Source organism: Macaca thibetana, chromosome 1, assembly GCF_024542745.1.
Source record: "Macaca thibetana thibetana isolate TM-01 chromosome 1, ASM2454274v1, whole genome shotgun sequence".
Taxonomy (NCBI): Eukaryota; Metazoa; Chordata; class Mammalia; order Primates; family Cercopithecidae; genus Macaca; species Macaca thibetana.
This window is the reverse complement of record NC_065578.1, coordinates 29,137,929-29,156,192: the sequence shown is the minus strand read 5'-3', so window position 1 is coordinate 29,156,192 and position 18,264 is coordinate 29,137,929. Positions and strand designations below refer to the sequence as shown.

The following is an 18,264-nucleotide window of genomic DNA, read 5'->3' as shown; positions in this document are numbered from 1 at the left end:
GGATGGTGGCCCTCTTGTCACACTTCCACTGGACAGTCCCCCAGTGGAGACTCTGTGTGAGGGCTCCAACCCCACATTTCCCCTTCACTTTGCCCTAGCAGAGGTTCTCCATGAGGGCTCTGCCCCTGCAGCAGGCTTCTGTCTGGACATTCAGGCTTTTCCATACATCCTCCAAAAACTAGGCAGAGACTCCCAACCCTCAACTCTTGCATTCTGTGTATCTATAGGCTTAGCACCACAGAGAGGCTGCCAAGGCTTACAGCTTGCACCCTCTAAAGCAGTGGCCCAAGCTGTACCTGGGCACCTCCTAGCCATGGCTGGAGCTGGAGCTGGAGCAGTTGGGAGGCAGGGAGCAGGGTCCTGAGGCTGCACAGGGAGTTGCAGCCCTGAACCTGAACAACAAACCATTCTGTCTTCCTAGGCCTCAGGGCCTGTGATGGTAAGGGCTGTAGTGAAGGTCTCTGAAATGCCTTCAAGGCCTTCTCTCCAGTGTCTTGGCTATCAGCACTTGCCTTTATTTTAGTTACGCAAATTTTTTGCAGTCTGCTTGAATTCCTCCTCTGAAAATGGTTTTTTTTTTTTTTCCTCCACATAGCCAGGCTGCAAATCTTCCAAACTTTTATACTCTACTTCCCTTTTAAATATACATTCAAGTTTCAAGTCATTTTTTTGCTCATGCACATGAGCATAGGCTGTTCAAAGCAGCCAAGCCACGTCTTGAATGCTTTGCTGCTTAGAAATTTTGTCCACAAGATACCCTAAATCATTACTCTCAAGCTCAAAGTTCCACAGATCCCTAGACCAGGGGCACAATGCAGCCAGGCTCTTTGCTAAAGCATAGCAAAAGTGACCTTAGCTTCAGTTCCCAGTAAGTTCCTCATTTCCATCTGAGACCTCCTCAGCCTGGCCTTCACTGTTCGTAAAACTGTCAGCATTTTGGTCACAAACTTTCAACAAGTCTCTAGGAAGTTCCAAACCTTCCCTCATCTTCCTGTCATTTTCTGAGTCCTCCACACTCTTCCAAACTCTGCCCATTTCCCAGTTCCAAAATTGCTTCCACATTTTCAGGTATCGTTATAGCAATATCCCACTCTTTGTACCAATTTTCCATATTAGTCTATTCTTTCACTGCTATAAAGAAATACTTGAGACTGGGTAATTTATAAAGAAAAGAGGTTTAATTGGCCACAGTCCCACAGGCTGTACAGGAAGCATGGTGGCACTGCTTCTGGGGAGGCCTCAGGGAGCTTTTACTCATAGAGGCAAAGTGGGAGCAGGCATCTTACATGACAGGAGCAAGAAGAAGACGGGTGGCAGAGGCGCCACACACTTTTAAACAACCAGATCGCATTAGAATTCTATCATGAAAACAGCCTCAAAGGGATGGTGCTAAACCATTCATGAAGGATCCACTCCCATGATTCAATCACCTACCACCAGGCTCCACCTTGACATTGGGGATTACAATTGAACATGAGATTTGGGTGGGGACACAGATCCAAACCATATCACCATCTTTATCCACTTAATTTCATGTTTTTTCCCACTAGCCTGATCTCTGTTTCCTTGAATTCATTATTTACATTGGACTCTTTACATTTATGGTGTTGCTTTTTATTGTTCTATCTTTTTGCCCATCATTAGGGGTATTTCTGGCAGAGAACACAAAAATAAGAAATATTTTAACCCAATGTGACAGAATACATTACCAGCTTTATTTATCTTGTATCTAATTATCATCATAGCAGATATTTCAGGTTGTGTTTCTCTCACTAATTTCCATATAAAAATATTTATTCTTTTGTGGTGCTTCATTCACCATTTATTTGCCTTATGATTTATTTTTATTTGTCCTTCCCCCTCACTTATTTTATAATTTGGTTGGTATGTGCTCTGGTTTAAATTTTAGTTTTATACTTTTAAATCATGGGTTTAGACTGATCAGCTTTGTGCCTTTTGATTCTCTACCATGGAAGAAGAGACATGGAGACACATTGCCCTACCCCATTTCCTGCACCATCCCTCTCATTTATTGGTGGGATATTTGTTCCAGTGTATTATCATCAAATTATTATTTACTATTGTGTAGCTTTTCTTTCAAAAGCCATAAAAATTATGTCCTGTTTTGTAACCATAATTATTGTTTGACTTAATTTCATGTTTAAAATGATTCAGTATTTCCAGTCTTTCCATACCACAGCTTTAACAGTGTGAGTTCGTCATTTTGAATTCTCTTTCAGCTGAGTGGTTCAAGACTCCAAGTCGATTCTTCTGAAAGGTTATGTGAAAGCCCTGTTTCCTGAGTCCTTATTTCCATTGCCTTAGCAAGGCTGGAAATTTGGCTTTATATGCAACCCTTGAGTAAAACCATTTCTCCAAATGCAGCTTTGTTATTTAAACCTTGAATCCACTGCTGGGAGTCTGTATGTAAGAATGAGGGAAGAGGTCCAGCTAGGAGACAAAACACCTGGTTTAGTCTTCACTCAGGGTGGCCTACTGAATCACTGGCCCAGTTCCTTACCCCTCTCATTCTTCCTTCTTACCACATAACTGATTTCCCAGTTCCTTGACTTTGGACTTGGCCATGGGGCTTGCCTTGGCCAATGAGATATTAGCAGATGTGATTCAAGCATAGGTTTTTAAATGTGTGTGGCTGGGTTTGCCCTCTTGAGCTTCTGCCAATCCCATGAAAGCTGATGCCCTGGGTAGCCTGCTGGTCTCAGAAGGATGAGAAACTCACGGAGCAGATCTGAACCAAACCTGTGGTCTGGAGCCAAGCCGAGCTGAGCCCAGCCAAAATCAGCAGAGTCATAGCTGCCAGCCACACACAGTGTGAAAACAAATGATGGTGGTGTTAAGCCAGGATTTGGGACTGGTTTGTCATGCAGCAGCATTATGAGACAGTGACTGGTGCACTGTGTCCTTCTCTTGCTCCTGTCATCATCTTGTACATGCCACCCCCCTTCTCTGGGCCTCAGTTTCTTTAAATATGACATGAAGGAGTGGACACTGGGTGACTTCTAGGGTCTCTTCTAATACTAAGATTCTGGATTCAGTATGGGGTTTGGTGGTGAGAGGGAAGGAGAGTATTCTAGCACAGGGGAAAAAAGAAGGCTGTGTTGGAAAGGGAATGGGAGGGGGATGTGTTTGTCCCACTGGAGCAAGTGACCTGAGAGATGCAGGCACGGGTGGGTTGGGGGCTTGGAGGTCTGACGCGGAAATGCTCGTGCTTGGGCTTCCCAGGAAGCTGTACCTGCTCAACCCCCACCTGCTCAACACCCACCTGCTCCTTCACCTCTTGTAAATCAGATTCAGACCCCACCATGCTGCTGTAACTGTCTTCTCACTTAGGACTTCTCATTACCAAATCCTCCCTCTTGAACTTGGTATCTCCTCCAAGCCCTCTTCCCTGTCTTCTGCCCTCACACCCTACTGGCACTCCCCTGCTCCATCTGCCCACCCTGTTTCTATCTTCTTCAGTGATTCTACTCTGAAGGGGTCTCCCAAGGCTCTCTACTCTGCTTTTCTTTCCAACCTAGGAATGGGTGTGGAATTCAGGGATATGGCTCCCAGGCAGAGAACCTGTGTACCATAGGTCAGGGTTCCAGGCAAGCCACCCAGAGGGTACCAAAAGCAAGCGTCATCTGAGTACCGCCAAAAAGTAAATGGTCTTTTGCTGTTGTTCTAAATAACCTAAAGCCTTAGGAAGAGAGCTTTGGATAAACACAAAGAGGCTCAGTGCTGGGCTCGGATCACTACTGGGTATTATGTTTGCATGACCACTTGGCATCTCCAGCACAATCATTCTTACATAGGATATTCTGTGCTTATGGCTACAATAGATGATCTGAGCAATACTCCTCAGGCCAACTTAAAGCACAGGCAGACAGTTTGCATTTTCTCTCTCTCTCTCTCTCTCTTTTTTTTTTCTGTTCTGAGACAGAGTTTTGCTCTGTCACCCTGGCTGGAGTGCGGTAGCATGAGCTCTGCTCACTGCAAACTCCACCTCTCAGGTCCAAGCAGTTCTCTTGTCTCAGCCTCCTGAGTAGCTGGAATGACAGGGGTGCGCCACCACATCCAGCTAATTTTTGGATTTTTCATAGAGATGGGTTTTCACTATGTTGGTCAGGCTGGTCTCAAGGGATCCATCCGCCTTGGCCTCCCAAAATGCTGGGATTACAGGTGTGAGCCACCACACCCAGCCTGCATTTCTTTTATTTTCCACACAGGATGATCTTCAAAATGCTCTTCCTCCAAAAACCTATTTCCTCTTTTCCTCAGGCACTTGTCCCCTCTCTCTCACTGCTGGTCTCTGCCATTGTCCTGTGGTCCTGACGTCTTAGCACATCCTGGACACCAGCCTGTGGCTTGAAGGATGCTCCATGGTTCATCTCGCAATAGCCTTTGCCTGGGAACACAGTTTTGCTTAATAAACGTGCTCGCTGTTCTTCTCATAAGCGCCTTTCTACCTGTGCAGGAAACAATTCCTAGACAAAGTCCTTCAAGCCTGTGTGCATCCCAGAGGCTCTCAGTGATTCCGCACCCCATAAGACCCAGACCCCTATTAATTAACCCTGCGGAAAAATACCTAGGATTTATCACCAGTGGGACTTTCACTTACAGAGCTGATAGATGTCTTCAAGCTTATGCGAGACAGGAAAGCAGCATGTTCAAGGGAAAAAAGGATGAACTTGGAAGCAGATACACCTGGCTTCAGATTCTGGCTCCGTCCTTTGCTGGTCATGGGCACGTCACTCCCAACCCTCTAGTCACATACAACAATGCACAGTGTCTGACACATTATTAGCATTTAATATTTCACGGCCTTTCCTCCACAGGATCTAGTCCTGCCTCTGGTTTTTAAATTAGCATCAATCCTATATCCCCTATTTTAATCTAATTGTCTGCTTAATTGCTTGTACCCTGCCCAAAGTCACTTAGATTCTGCACCCTTAGTCCAGTGCCTGCCACACAGTGGGTGCCCAGTGAAAATAGCCTGATGTAGGAGAACATGTTGGAGTTCTTTGAAAAACTCTGTGTATTCTGTTTTTCAGAAGCACGCTGTATATCCCAGATCTTCTTCTCTGTCTTCCATGTCCCTTGTCCTCACTGTTTTCGTTATTACAACTTCATTTTTTTCCATTTTAAGTTGAGTAATTTCCTCTCCATTTCCCCGATGGAATTTCCACTGATGATTTATCATCTTGGGGTTGACTTTTATGCAGCATTCATCTCTGTTAATGTTTTCATCTGTTTTGTTCCTCCCCCACAATGTACCAGCTCATTTTTCTCCTCTCATTTTACAACTTCCATGGATAATTCTTTTTTTGAGTTGTGACTCTTTTCTCTGAGTCTGAGATTTGTCATCCTGCCTCTGGTTCTTGGGCGATTCCTCTTGGGAGGCAGGTTCTTCCTTTCTTCGCTCTTGTTCTCATCCTTTTTATCAGAGAGGCATTTCCTGTGTGTGTGGGGGGGGTCCCGTTTTGCTCCTTGCCGGTCTTTACAAATCTCAAGAGGGTGGCCATTTGTTGGGGGGCAGGGGAACTGAGCTGGGTAGTCCTTAATTTCAATATGGGATCATCATCTCAAAACCTTCAGAGAAAATAAATCATTTCCTTTGCCCTGGGCATGGGGGCTTCTATCTTCCTCACTTTTCAGGGTCAAGAGGTTGTTGCTACTTTTGGCAAAGCTTGTTAAGTCTCCAGGTCTCTGTGAACCACGGCCCAGGGTACCCCCCTCCTCCCTCCTTCAGGCCTCTCCTCATTGCGTAACCAGGGGGTGAGGTGTGGAGAATGTCTATGGTTTGCCACCCTGGTGCCTCCTCTGCTCATCACCCCTGCCATGCTGAATTGGGGAACTGAGTCCCCTTGCAGCCTGCCCCAAATTCACTTCTCCTCTCTCCAATCAAATGGTTAAAAGGTCACCTGACTTTTAATGTTGCAGAACTTAGATTTCATTTTTCCTGTCTAGTGAATGAGCACTCCATTTCAACAGTACCCTGGACCAAAAGTCTTGCAGTCATCCCTGATTCCTCTTTTTCTCTCATGCCTACACCCAACCCACCAGTGAACCTTGCTAGCTCCTCTCTCAACATGGGTCCAGCGTCTGGCCCCTCTCACCACTATACAGCACTGTCCCACGCTGGCCCATGCCACCACCCTCCCTCCCCTGGCAGCACTGCAGCAGCCTCTCTCCTGGCCCCTGCTTCCTCCCTGCCCTGGTTTCTTCTCATACCGTGGGCAGAGTGGCCCTGCACAGACGTGAGGCCATGTCCTGACACTCCTCTCTGCAGGGCTCCAGGAGACCCCCATGGTTCACCCCATTGCCCCCAGGGCCTTCTTCTGTTGCTGACTGTCTTGCTCTCTTCACCTTCTTGCCAGCTGTTCCTTCTGCCTGGAATGCCCTTCCTCATTGCCTGCTGAACTTTAATTCAGCCACTGTTATAGAATGAATGTTCATGTCCCTCTAAAATTCATATAACTAGTGCCCTTTTACCAGAGACCCCAGAGAGCTCCTTCGCCCCTTCTGCCACATGAGGACACAGTGAGAAGGCTATGAGTTAGGAAGCCGGCCCTCACCAGCACTGAATCTGCGGGCACCTTGATCTTGAACTTTCCACTCTCCAGAACTGTGAGAAATAAATTTTTATTGTTTACCAGCCACGCAGCCTCTGGTATTCTTTTATAGCATCCCAAATAGACCAATGCAATAACTGTAATGGTTTGCTACAGCTGCCCGAACAAACTGCCACGAACTGGGCATCTGAAACAACAGGAATTTATTATCTCACAGTGCAGGAGGCTAGACATTCAAGATCAAGGTGTTGGCAAAATTGATTCCTTCTCTAGGCTCTGAGGAAGATCCTGTTCCAGGTCTCTCTCCTTTTCTGGTGGTTTTCTGGCAATCTGGGGTTCCTTTGCTTGGAGATAACTCACCCTGATCTCTGCTTTGATGACCACATGGTGCTCTCCCTATGTGCATGTCTCTCTGCAAAATCCCCTTTTATAGGAGGACACCAGTTGATATGTGTGGTTGTTTTGTCCCCCCCCAAATCTCATGTTGAAATGTGATCCCCACACTGTAGAAGGTGGAACCAGGTAGGAGGTGATTGGATCATGGGGCTGGATCCTTCATAACTGGCTTAGCACCATCTCCTTGGTGATGAGTGAGTTCACGTGAGATCTGGTTGTTTAATGCCTTCCGCGTCTCTCTTGCTCTCACTCTCGCCATGTGATATGCTGGCTCTCCTTTGCCTTCCACCATGATTGTAGCTTCCAGAGGCCTCACCAACAGCAGATGCTGGTGCCATGCTTCTTAAATAGCCTGCAGAACTGCGAGCAAGGTAAACCTCTCTTCTTTGTACGTTACCCAGCCTCAGGCATTCCTTTTTAGTAACACAAAAACAGCCTACCACACCCTGTGTGATGTGGCTTGGCTGTGTCCCCACCCAAATCTCCACTGGAATTGTGTCTCCCAGAGTTCCCACCTGTTGTGAGAGGGACCCAGGGGGAGGTAATTGAATCACGGGGGCAAGTCTTTCCCGCGCTATTCTCCTGATAGTGAATAAGTCTCACAAGATTTGATGGATTTATCAGGGTTTCCGCTTTTGCTTCCTCCTCATTTTTCTCTTGCCACTACCATATAAGAAGTTCTTTTCACTTCCCGCCATGATTCTGAGGCCTCCCCAGCCATGTGGAACTGTAAGTCCAATTAAACCTCTTTTTGTTCCCATTTTTGGGTATGTCTTTATCAACAGCATGAAAATGAGCTAATGCAGTACATGGGGCATTACTGAAAAGATACCCAAAAATGTGGAAGCAACTTTGTAACCTGGTAACAGGCAGAGGTTGGAACTGTCAGGAGGGCTCGAAAGAAGATAGGAAAATGTGGGAAACTTTGGAACTTCCTAGAGACTTGAATGGCTTTGACCAAAATGTGGATAATGATATGAATTATAAGGTCCAGGCTGAGGTGGTCTTAGATGGAGATGAGGAACTTGTTGGGAACTAGAGCAAAGGTGACTCTTGTTATGTTTTTGCAAAGAGACTGGTGGCATTTTGCCCCTGCCCTAGAGATTTGTGGAAGTTAGAACTCAAGAAAGATGATTTAGCCTATCTGACAGAAGAAATTTATAAGCAGCAAAGCATTCAAGAGGTGACTTAGGTACTGTTAAAAGTATTCAGTTTTATAAGGGAAGCAGAGCATAAAAGTTTGGAAAACTTGCAGCCTGACTATGCAATAGAAAAGAGAAACCCATTTTCTGGGGAGTAATTCAAGCTGGCTGCAGAAATTTGCATAAATAGCAAGGAGCCTAATATTAACCCCCAAGACCATGGGGAAAATGTCTCCAGGCCATGTCAGAGAGCTTCATGGCAGCCCCTCCCATCACAGACCCAGAGGCCAAGGAGGAAAAAGAGGTCTTATGGGCCAGGTTCAGGATCCCCGTGCTGGTGTGGAGTTAGGGATTTGGTGCCCTGTGTCCCAGCCACTCCAGCCGTGGTTGAAAGGGACAAAAGTACAGCTCGGGCTGTAGCTTCAGAGGGTGGAATCTCCAAGCCTTGGCAGCTTCCACATGGTGTTGAGCATTCAGGTAAACGGAAGCCAAGAACTGAGGTTTGGGAACCTCCACCTAGATTTCAGAAGAATTATGGAAGCGCCTGGATGCCCCGGCAAAATTTTGCAGCAGGTGTGGGGCCCTCATGGAGAACCTCTGCTAAGGCAGTGCAGAAGGGAAATGTGGGGTCAGAGCCCCCACACAGAGTCCCTTCTGGGGCACTGCCTAGTGGAGCTGTGAGAAGAGGGCCACTATCCTCCAGACCCCAGAATGGTAGATCCACCAACAGCTTGCACCATACACCTGGAAAAACCACAGACACTCAATGCCAGCCTGTGAAAGCAGCCAGGAGGGAGGCTGTACCTGGCAAAGCCATGGAAGGGGAGCTGCCCAAGACCATGGGCATCTACTTCTTGCATCAGTGTGATCTGGATGTGAGACATAGAGTCAAAGGCGATCATTTTGGAGCTTTAAAATTTGACTGCCCAGTTGGATTTCAGACTTGCGTGGGCCCTGTAGCCCCTTTGTTTGGGCCAATTTCTTCCATTTGGAATGGCTCTATTTACCCAATACCTGTACCACCATTGTTTCTAGGAAGTAACTAGCTTGCTTTTGATTTTACAGGCTCATAGGCAGAAGGGACTTGCCTTGTCTCAGATGAGACTTTGGACTGTGGACTTTTGGGTTAATGCTGAAACGAGTTAAGACTTTGGGGGACTGTTGGGAAGGCATGATTGGTTTTGGAATATGAGGACATGAGATTTGGAGGGGCCAGGGGTGGAATGATGTACTTTGGTTGTGTCCTCAACCAAATCTCAACTTGAATTGTATCTCTCGGAATTCCCATGTGTTGTGGGAGGGACCCAAGGGGAGGTAATTGAATCATGGTGACCAGTCTTTGCCATGCTATTCTCACGACAGTGAATACGTCTCATGAGATCTTATGGGTTTATCAGGGGTTTCTGCTTTTGCTTCCTCCTCATTTTTCTCCTGCCACCACCATATAAGAAGTCCCTTTCACCTCCCGCCATGATTCTGAGGCCTCCCCAGCCATGTTGAACTGTAAGTCCAATTAAAGCTCTTTTTGATCCCAGTTTCCAGTATGTCTTTATCCACAGTGTGAAAATGGACTAATACACTGTGTTAGGGTCATGTTGGATTAAGGCCCACCCTAATAATCTCATTTTACCTTGATTACCTCTGTAAAGGCCCTATCTCCAAATAAGATCACATACCTTACCAACTAAGGTATGAGTGGGCTAGGGCTTTAGCATGTGGATTTCAGAGGTGGGGCAGACCTCAGTGCTTCACAGTCACATTCCCAGTTTACAGCTGCAGAAATGCCATGAATAGCCACAAGAATCTTGAAAAAGAACAAAGTTAAAGGTCTCACACTTGCAGACTTCAAAACTTACTATAAAACTACAGTAATCACCAGGCACAATGGCTCACACCTATAATCCCAGCACTTTGGGAGGCTGAGACAGGAGGATTGCTTGAGCCCAGGAGTTTAAGACCAGCCTGGGCAACATAGGGGTAACCCATGTTGTAACCCCAACCACCAACCCTTGGTTCGACTTGTATCATGGAAGTTGGAGTTTACGCCTCCAATTTTTAATTCCTTTTTTGTAGTTTTAATGAATTTCCATCTTAAGTCAGAATAAAACAAACATCACCCATATAGCTCAGGGTCATGTCCCCCAGCCCAGAGTCCCCCACATCACAGGCCCTGTGCCTGCCTCGACCCCAGGCCTCATGTCCAGTCCAGCTTGCATGGATGCTGCAAGAGGGTGGGGTTCAGGTATCAGGTGGCCCTGGATGAGGTGCCCCAGGGTGGGAAGAGCAGTGGCTTCAAAGTCAGCAGAGTCCACTCATGAGTGCTGACCATGATGCTGGCCAGGTCCAGGTCTAGGTCTGTTCTGCCCATGCATAGTAAATCAATCACTGTGACACAGGTTTTGCAAAAGAGAAAAGATTTATTTGCCAGGGCACAGAGTGAGGAGGAAGGAGAACAGTTCCCAAATCTGCCTCCCTGAAGATAAGGCTTGGGAATATTTAAAGATTAGGGAAGTGGATGGTCTAAGGTGTGGGGAAGGTGATTGGCAGTGGGGAACAACCAAGTAATAGGTTCATTCTGCACAAGCATAGCTGGCATTCACGGCATTTCATAGGACATATGTACAGAAAATGGGGGCATTTGCATCATATGAGGGTGGAGTTTTTGGCCCTCTGATGTCAAAAGGCACCTACTGGGCATGTATGCAGGATCAGTTGAAGGGTCAGTAGTACCAACCAGTTTGAACTGGACAGGAGCTGGCCCAAGTTCCTGAAAAATTACGGAAGCCGCCATTGCCATGGTGACCTGTAAATGCTAATTATAAAGCAGCCAGTGAAAGTGAGGTTTCAGCGTTCAGCGGAGAGGCCTCCAGCTTCATGGAAAAAGGAAAAAACAAAAACAAAAGCAAAAAGCAAGCGAACAAAGCTAGCAGGCAGGCCGACCTGATCAAAATAACCCCGTGGTGTCAACCATGCCCACCTCCAGCAGAGACACCCCCTGCTACCTGGTCAGCTTCCCTAGCTCTTTTCCTCTGTCTTCAACGCACAGGTTAGCCTGATGAGGATACCTTCATTCCCTGGCTCAGGAGTGGGAGGGGGCCTTTCTCCACCGCCAGCAAGTCCAAACCCGTCTCCAAACCCGTCTGGCTTCCAGCTCCAGCTGGCAGAGCAGTGACTGCTGGATGTCATTGTTAGTGCCCTGGCCCCTGGTCGCTGGCAGGGTCTCCCTGTCCTCATGGGCAGAATGAGGTTCTCTTCTCCACCTCCATGGTGGCCTGGTTGCCCAGGTTGAGCCTATCAGGAGACCAACCTGCATAGACATGCTCAGCATCCCATGGAATATCTTGAGTTGGATGGCATCACAGGGTCCTCCACATGAACCCCCTCATGGCTGGGGGCCCAGGCTCCAGGCCTGTGTGAGGAGGGCGGTGGGGAGGATGGGGCATGCTCAGCCCTTAGTCCCAAGAGAACATGGGAGGAAGAGAGACATCAAGCAACAGGCCTAATCCAAATTGCCCTTGAGATCTCCCTTCTTCTCTCACAGGGTAGCACATCTCAGACAATCCCAGAGTCAGCCTCCCTCCTCATGTCCAGAGTCGCCCTTGCCTGGGGCCTGTGCTGAGCCCCTAACAACAGCTCCCAGCTTCCTCCCACACCCCCCACCACTCCCTGTCTGCTATTCTCTGCTCAGGAGCTCCCGTGGTAGGACCAGCTCCCTTCCTGTGAGAACCTTCCAGACAGAGGTGGCTTTACCAGAGGCTGACAAAGCTTATGTTTCAGGGGCCTTCACTCTCCAGAGCCCCTTCTAAGGCCCTGGTTGGGCCCCAAGAGATGTGGTCAATGAGCATTGTTAATTCGCGGATTAGCTAGGATTAGTAGCTGTGAAGAAACCTTGCCATGCCCTGAAATCTTACAGTTCATATACAAAGACCCTTGGCCAGGATTTCCCTAATCTGACAACAACCCTGAAAATTTGCATGACATAATCCATAATGGATGGCGAAGGAGAAAGAAACTTTTTGAAACTGTCCATAGCAAAGAGCCATTTTGATGAGACTCTGCTGGAGGCTGGAGAAGAGCTTGAACTCACTTCCTATTATCTTTACGAGAACAATATAACAAAATCATTGGCCAACGAAGAGGTGAACAAAGAAGGCACAGCCTAAACAATTGAGGGCAGAAAGCCATAAAGGTGTGTTGGGATGCTAAGGAATGCATTGGGTGTGATTTTCCTCAATTTTATGATGTTTTTGGTAATGGTTGGCTTTTTGAAATCTGTAATTTATTGCTTTTCTTTTCTCACTCTAAATAAATATTAAATTATAAAGCTAATTTTGAATCCTAAGTCTATGGCTTTTTTAAAAATTTATTTATTTTTTTTAATTTTTTTGAGATGAAGTCTCACTGTCTCCCAGGCTGGAGTGCAGTGGTGCAATCTCAGCTCACTGCAAGCTCCGCCTCCTGGGTTCATACCATTCATTCTTCCTGCCTCAGCCTCCCGAGTAGCTGGGACTACAGGCGCCCACCACCACGCCCAGCTAATTTTTTTGCACTTTTAGTAGAGACAGGGTTTCACCGTGTTAGCCAGGATGGTCTTGATCTCCTGACCTCGTGATCCTCCCACCTCAGCCTCCCAAAATGCTGGGATTACAGGCATGAGCTACTGTGCCCGGATGGTGTTTTTTTGTTTTTTTGTTTTTTTTGTTTTGTTTTGTTTTGTTTTTAAGGATTCCCCAAATGGTATCATTTTCAGAACCATGAAACCTGCTGCATCTGAGGTCTTCCTACTGCACTTATAATAAAATTTACTGTTTTCCCTGTGGTGTGGAAGGCTCCCTGGTCCCTCTCTATCACCACCTCCTAGCACTGTGTCCATTCCTCGCGACGCTGCAGACACTGATTTTCTACTGATCTCAGCCCTACTTTGGCGACTGCATTTGCCATGCCTCCTACCTGGAACCTCTCCGGCGGATTTTCCCTTCTGGTCATTCAGGGATGAGCTCCAGGCCACCTCCTCTGAGAAGACCTCCAGGATAATCCTATTTAAGGTGGAGACCCCTTCCCATCCCACCCCATACCCTACCCCAGCCACTGTGGCAACCCTCTGCTTTGTTTCTTTATCTGAAAATACAATGTTCCCTCTACAGTGCCTGTCCCTTCCCCAGTTGGGAAGCATAGTGGGGTTGGAACACACTTGACTGGATGTTCAGCACCTAAAACAGTGCCCAGCACATGGTGAACACTGTGGACGAAGAGACTACTGGTTGCTGTTTGAATGAATACCTTCTTTCTGGAAGGTGTGCTAGCAATATGTCTTGAGAGCTCAAAATGTGCAAACACACTAATCCCACTTCTAGAAATTAATCCCAAAGGAACCATCAGAAAGGTACACAAAGGAGTTTAGCTAAGCAGTAAAGACCATGACTTTGTAATAAATCTTTGGTTCTAATCTTGGCTCCACCAATTAAATAGCTGCTGGGTGACCCTGAGTACATTCCTAACATCTCTGAGTCCTGATTTCCTCATCTCTAAATAGGGATGGTAATGGTAACGTCCAGAGAGGGAAGCTTGCGGCTCACATGAGGTCCCATATGGAAAGTGCTTACACAGAGCCAGGCGTGTGAACACAGCTCAACGCCGACTAGTACTGTGTTCCATAATGCTCATTATGGCCTTGTTTATAGTAGAATAAAATCTGAAAGAGCCTAAACTTCTAACCACGGGGGATTGTCTAGATAAGTGATGTGATACCTTTAGATAAATTACTGTACATCCTTGAAGAGTCTGTTTTCAAATATTTAATAATGCAAGTAAAAGCTCACCAAATGAGATTAAATGAAAAAGGTAGGACACACAGTCAAATAAAGTATGATCCTACTCTTGGTATTTAAATATATGCCTATGTTTATTGGAGTGTACAAGTGGATGTGTATACTGCAAGAAAATGCAGTAAAATCACGCCATCTATGAATAATGAAATGATGGTAATTTTAATTTTCTCTTCATTTGTACTATAAGCATGTGTTACTTTAAAGTCAGGGGAGGAATAACACTACTTTTAAAGTGTGCAGAGGATGTTCAGTTTTCTTACAGACAACATGTCCTGACCACAGCTGTTATTTGTGGATAGGAGATAGTGGATTAAACTACTGATTCTAATTCTTCACGCTTCCCTGTCCCTATGCACTTGACTGTGCAGTTCCTCCCTTACAGAAGGCAGAGCCACCCTCACGGCCTCTTGCCATTGGGTTTGGTCTGTGACTCCTCCTGGCCAGTGGAATGTGGGAAGAAGTGACAGTTGCGAGTTCTGTGTCTTAAGAAGTTTGTGGCCGAGCGCGGTGGCTCACACCTGTAATCCCAGCACTTTGGGAGGCCAAGATGGGCGGATCACAAAGTCAGGAGATCGAGACCATCCTGGCTAACACGGTGAAACCCTGTCTCTACTAAAAATACAAAAAATTAGATGGGCGTGGTGGCGGGTGTCTATAGTCCCAGCTACTTGGGAGGCTGAGGCAGGAGAATGGCGTAAACCCGGGAGGCAGAGCTTGCAGTGAGCAGAGATCACGCCACTGCACTCGAGCACTCCAGCACGGGTGACAGGGTGAGACTCCGTCTCAAAAAGGAGAAGAAGAAGAAGTTTGCACGCTCCCAGTGCCCTCTTGTCTGCCATTGTCATGGGAATAAGATGTTGCCCTGGCACATGCAGCAGGCCGGCAGCCCAAACCTGCAGCTGAGAACCACCCAGCCGACCTGCAAAGGAGTGGGAAATGCATGCTTACTATTGTGTGCCTCTCAGACTTTGTGGCACTTGCAGTGGGTGGGTGGGGCAGAGTGGAAAGGCTGTTTGGAGGAGAATGAAAATCTGCCCTGGCCTGTGTCCATCTGTGTGTGGCCCCATGTGAGGGAGCCTGGGCTATTAAGGTTTGGTCTCCCCTACCACCTCTGGTCTCTGTGACCTCCCCCAGTTCTCTCCAGGGCTCAAGGGGCCCCGATCAGCACACACCTCTGCATCTGTGCTCAGCATTCTGGTAGTGGTTCTTTTCTTCATCTCAATGGTTGGGATGAGGACCCGAAACTGAAAATAAATGCAACCAAATTCAACAAGCCTATTAACTTCTATTCAATTAAAGCATAAGCTGGCATTGCTGGCTTGTTGCATTTTAAAGCTGAAAGGGGCCTGAGAAGTTATTGGATATAACACCCTCAATGAGTGTGACTTGCTCACTGCTTGAACAGTGACTCTCCTTGCCTTAGGAGGGAGCCTGACCCGTTAGTGCTGTTTCAGTTTGGTGGCACATTTGACCCCAGGATGCTTCCAGCCTCCTCTTTGTCACACCTGTGCATGGAAACTCTCCTGTGACCATGACACTGGTTGTTCCAATATGTTACACACCTGCTCAGGTCTAAGTCTTTCCGTCTTTGTCTTCAGTCCGTCAAGTCCTCACTCTTCCCACCTGGGAAATTCTCAGCCCAGGTGTCCTCTCCTGTTGAGGAGTCTGGCCCCACTAGGTGGAGCTAACTGCTCCATCATCAATGCTCCCCCAGCAAGCTAACTGGTCAGGGCCTTTGCCCCAGGGTGCCCCCTGCCTGGTGGGGCATTCCCTTTGCTGTTTACATCAGTGTCCCTTCTCATCCTTTATGTCTCAGAGAGCTCCTTCCTGTCCCCCACAGTCCAAGGTTGTCACTGTTCAGGCTGCTCTGAGCCAGACCGTAACACCACGCCGTTTTGATTTCTCCGCTGCACCTGTCCCTACCTGGAACAGTCTTGTAGATGCGTTATCTGTCTCTTTCTGCCTCCCCACTCCATGGTGTCAGCTCCTGGGGTGCAGGGACGTTGTCTGTTCACTGCTGCAGCCCAGGTCCCACACAGGGCTGCACAGGATAGAACCACAGCGAGCCTTGGTGGGGTAAATAAACCTGAAGTTGAGACTTCCTCCAGATCCCAGGCTCTCTCCCTCTACTGTTCCTGAATGGTTGCTGCTCCGGAGCAGAACACTGTTCCTTACCATGGCTGCCCGTACTGGCCATGCTGCTCTCCTGGGCAGCACGAGGAGCTCAGAGCCCCAGGCTGGACCCAGCCAGGCCGCTCCCCTGTGATACTTGATGGCTCCTCTCTGGACTCCTGACAGTCACATTTTGAGTTTGGAGAGGGAGCATTAAGGCCAGTCAAGTGGATAAATCACATTTTTAAAAAATGGGTCAAACATGGATTTACACAATAGCCTGTGACAAACACAGCTTCGGGGGACAATCTGGCAGGAAACATCCACTTTTCCAAAGGGCACCATGGCCCTGGTAGAAATAATGAGGGCTGTTTTTAGGATTGTAATTATTCCCAGGTGCTGACAGGCCAAAGATCCGATCACTGCCATCACTCAGCACTCATGTGTGCACCCAGCAGGCTCTATTCTTGGGTCTCCAGGTAAGCGTCCTGCTCCCAGGGGTGGCTGGCATGTCCAGTGTACGTCCTCGTGGTTCCTGACCCCTCCTACCCATGCACAGTCTTGGAGGGAATAGGGCGCAGGAGGCTCCTGTGAGCGCAGGGCCGGGGACGCAGCAGGTCCTTGGCCAACGGTGTGTCTTTTCTCCTGCCACAACTCTAGGGCAGGAGGGGCTTCAGGGTCTCCTGAATGTATCCAACAGGCTCATGAGGCTGGGGTTGCAGTGGTTAGAGACTGGGGCTACAAGGCTGTTGCTCAGCAGAGACATAAGGGCCTCTACTGTACAAGCTGGAAAGGGCCGTGGTGGCTGCCCACCTGAAATCTTGATGGTCCTGATGAGGGAATGGAGGCCTATGGGAACGCTGAAGGCTGAATGATGCCAGTGCTGGGTTCTGGGAGGATTGTCAGTGCCAAGCTCCCTGCAGGAGGGGTGGACTCACCCATGTGGTGTCGCTGCAGAGGGCCAGGTACAGCCTTGGCCTTGGCATTTTACTTAGGGTTCACACCAGCCCTGTGAGTTAGGTGTTAGCCTGTTTCCCAGATGAGAAAAGTGAGGCTCAGAGAGGTTAAGTGACTGGCCCAGCATCCCACAGCAAATCCCTCCTCCACTCGAAAGTGGCCAATCTGGAAAAGACACCCAAACTTCCCGGCTTCCACACCAGGAAGTGCTCCCCAATTCCACTTGCTCTCCGTCCTGCCGGACTAGAAGGGAAGAGGCAGGGCAGGACCAGGGACCTCGGCTGGGCCCTACCCCTCAGGAAGTACACATTGCTGCCCCTCCCGCACTGATGGGGTATGCATGCTGAAACCATTAGAAGGGGAGAAAGCGCCAGGGTCATGGCACTAGTTTAGCGCCGTGTAGAGATGCAGGCTGCCCAGAGTTGCAGGACTTTATTGGTTTCTAACATCCCTGCTCAAGGCAGCTCTTCGCTAAGACCTAGAGCAGCTCCCAGCTTCCACTTGGGTCCTCAACCTGTCCTTCCTCTACACTGAGCTTCCCTAACCCTGCCTCCCTGCTCAGCAGGGGTTCCTGGCCCCTCACCCTGGAGTTTCTCTGCAGGTTCAGTTTCTCTGGCTCCTGGTCCTAGCTGATGTTGGGTTTATCTTCACTGCCCTCCATCATGGACCAAATTCCATCAGAGCAGCCTGGATCTTGCAATAGCTCCAGCACGTCCACTATCCACCCCTGTGTGCCTCCCTAATCCTCCCCTGCAGCAGCCCAGGGGAGCCTTCAAAAAGGTGGAATGAAATTCAGTCTCTCCCCTACTTAAACCCACCAGGTCTCATTAAAATTCAAAACCAACACCCCATCAGTTTCTTGGCATATTGGTCAGTGTCTTGGCATGGGAGAGGGGCTGCCCAATGGGGCTAGGGCCAGAAGAGAGGAACGCAGCCATTGCAGCCATGGCTCAAAGGGAGGGAACCAGGGAGTAAGCACCCCTGCCTCTCTCTCCTCCCACCCCCTGGTCTCCTCTGGTGCCTCCAGAACCCAACAGAAGCCAGGACACAGGAGGGCACTGGAGCCCTGTTGATGCTGTCCGTGCAGGTCAGTCTCCTTGTACAGAGCAGGGGAAGGGGTGGAGGTGGGTCTGGAGGGCACACAGAGGATAATATATTTTCCCCTCCCCAGCCTGTGGTGGGGACTGTTAGCTCCAGAATAAAGATGTGGGACCTGATCAGGGAAGCTGGGCTGCTCAGTGATGGAGCTGACTT

General features: G+C 48.3%; 1 protein-coding gene across 2 annotated transcripts in view; it reads right to left on the bottom strand.

The window, feature by feature from the left end:
• Nucleotides 1-18,264, bottom strand: part of ZCCHC17 (zinc finger CCHC-type containing 17) — a 1,254,002-nt gene that overhangs the window by 1,196,444 nt on the left and 39,294 nt on the right. Inside the window, exon 1 of one of the 2 annotated variants that reach the window (XM_050796213.1) lies at nucleotides 15,069-15,078. The exons of the other annotated variant lie outside the window; for it this stretch is intronic. The gene's annotated coding sequence lies outside the window, so the exon portion shown is untranslated. Of the gene's footprint in view, nucleotides 1-15,068; nucleotides 15,079-18,264 lie in introns of those variants that run through there. 2 annotated transcript variants of the gene reach the window in all.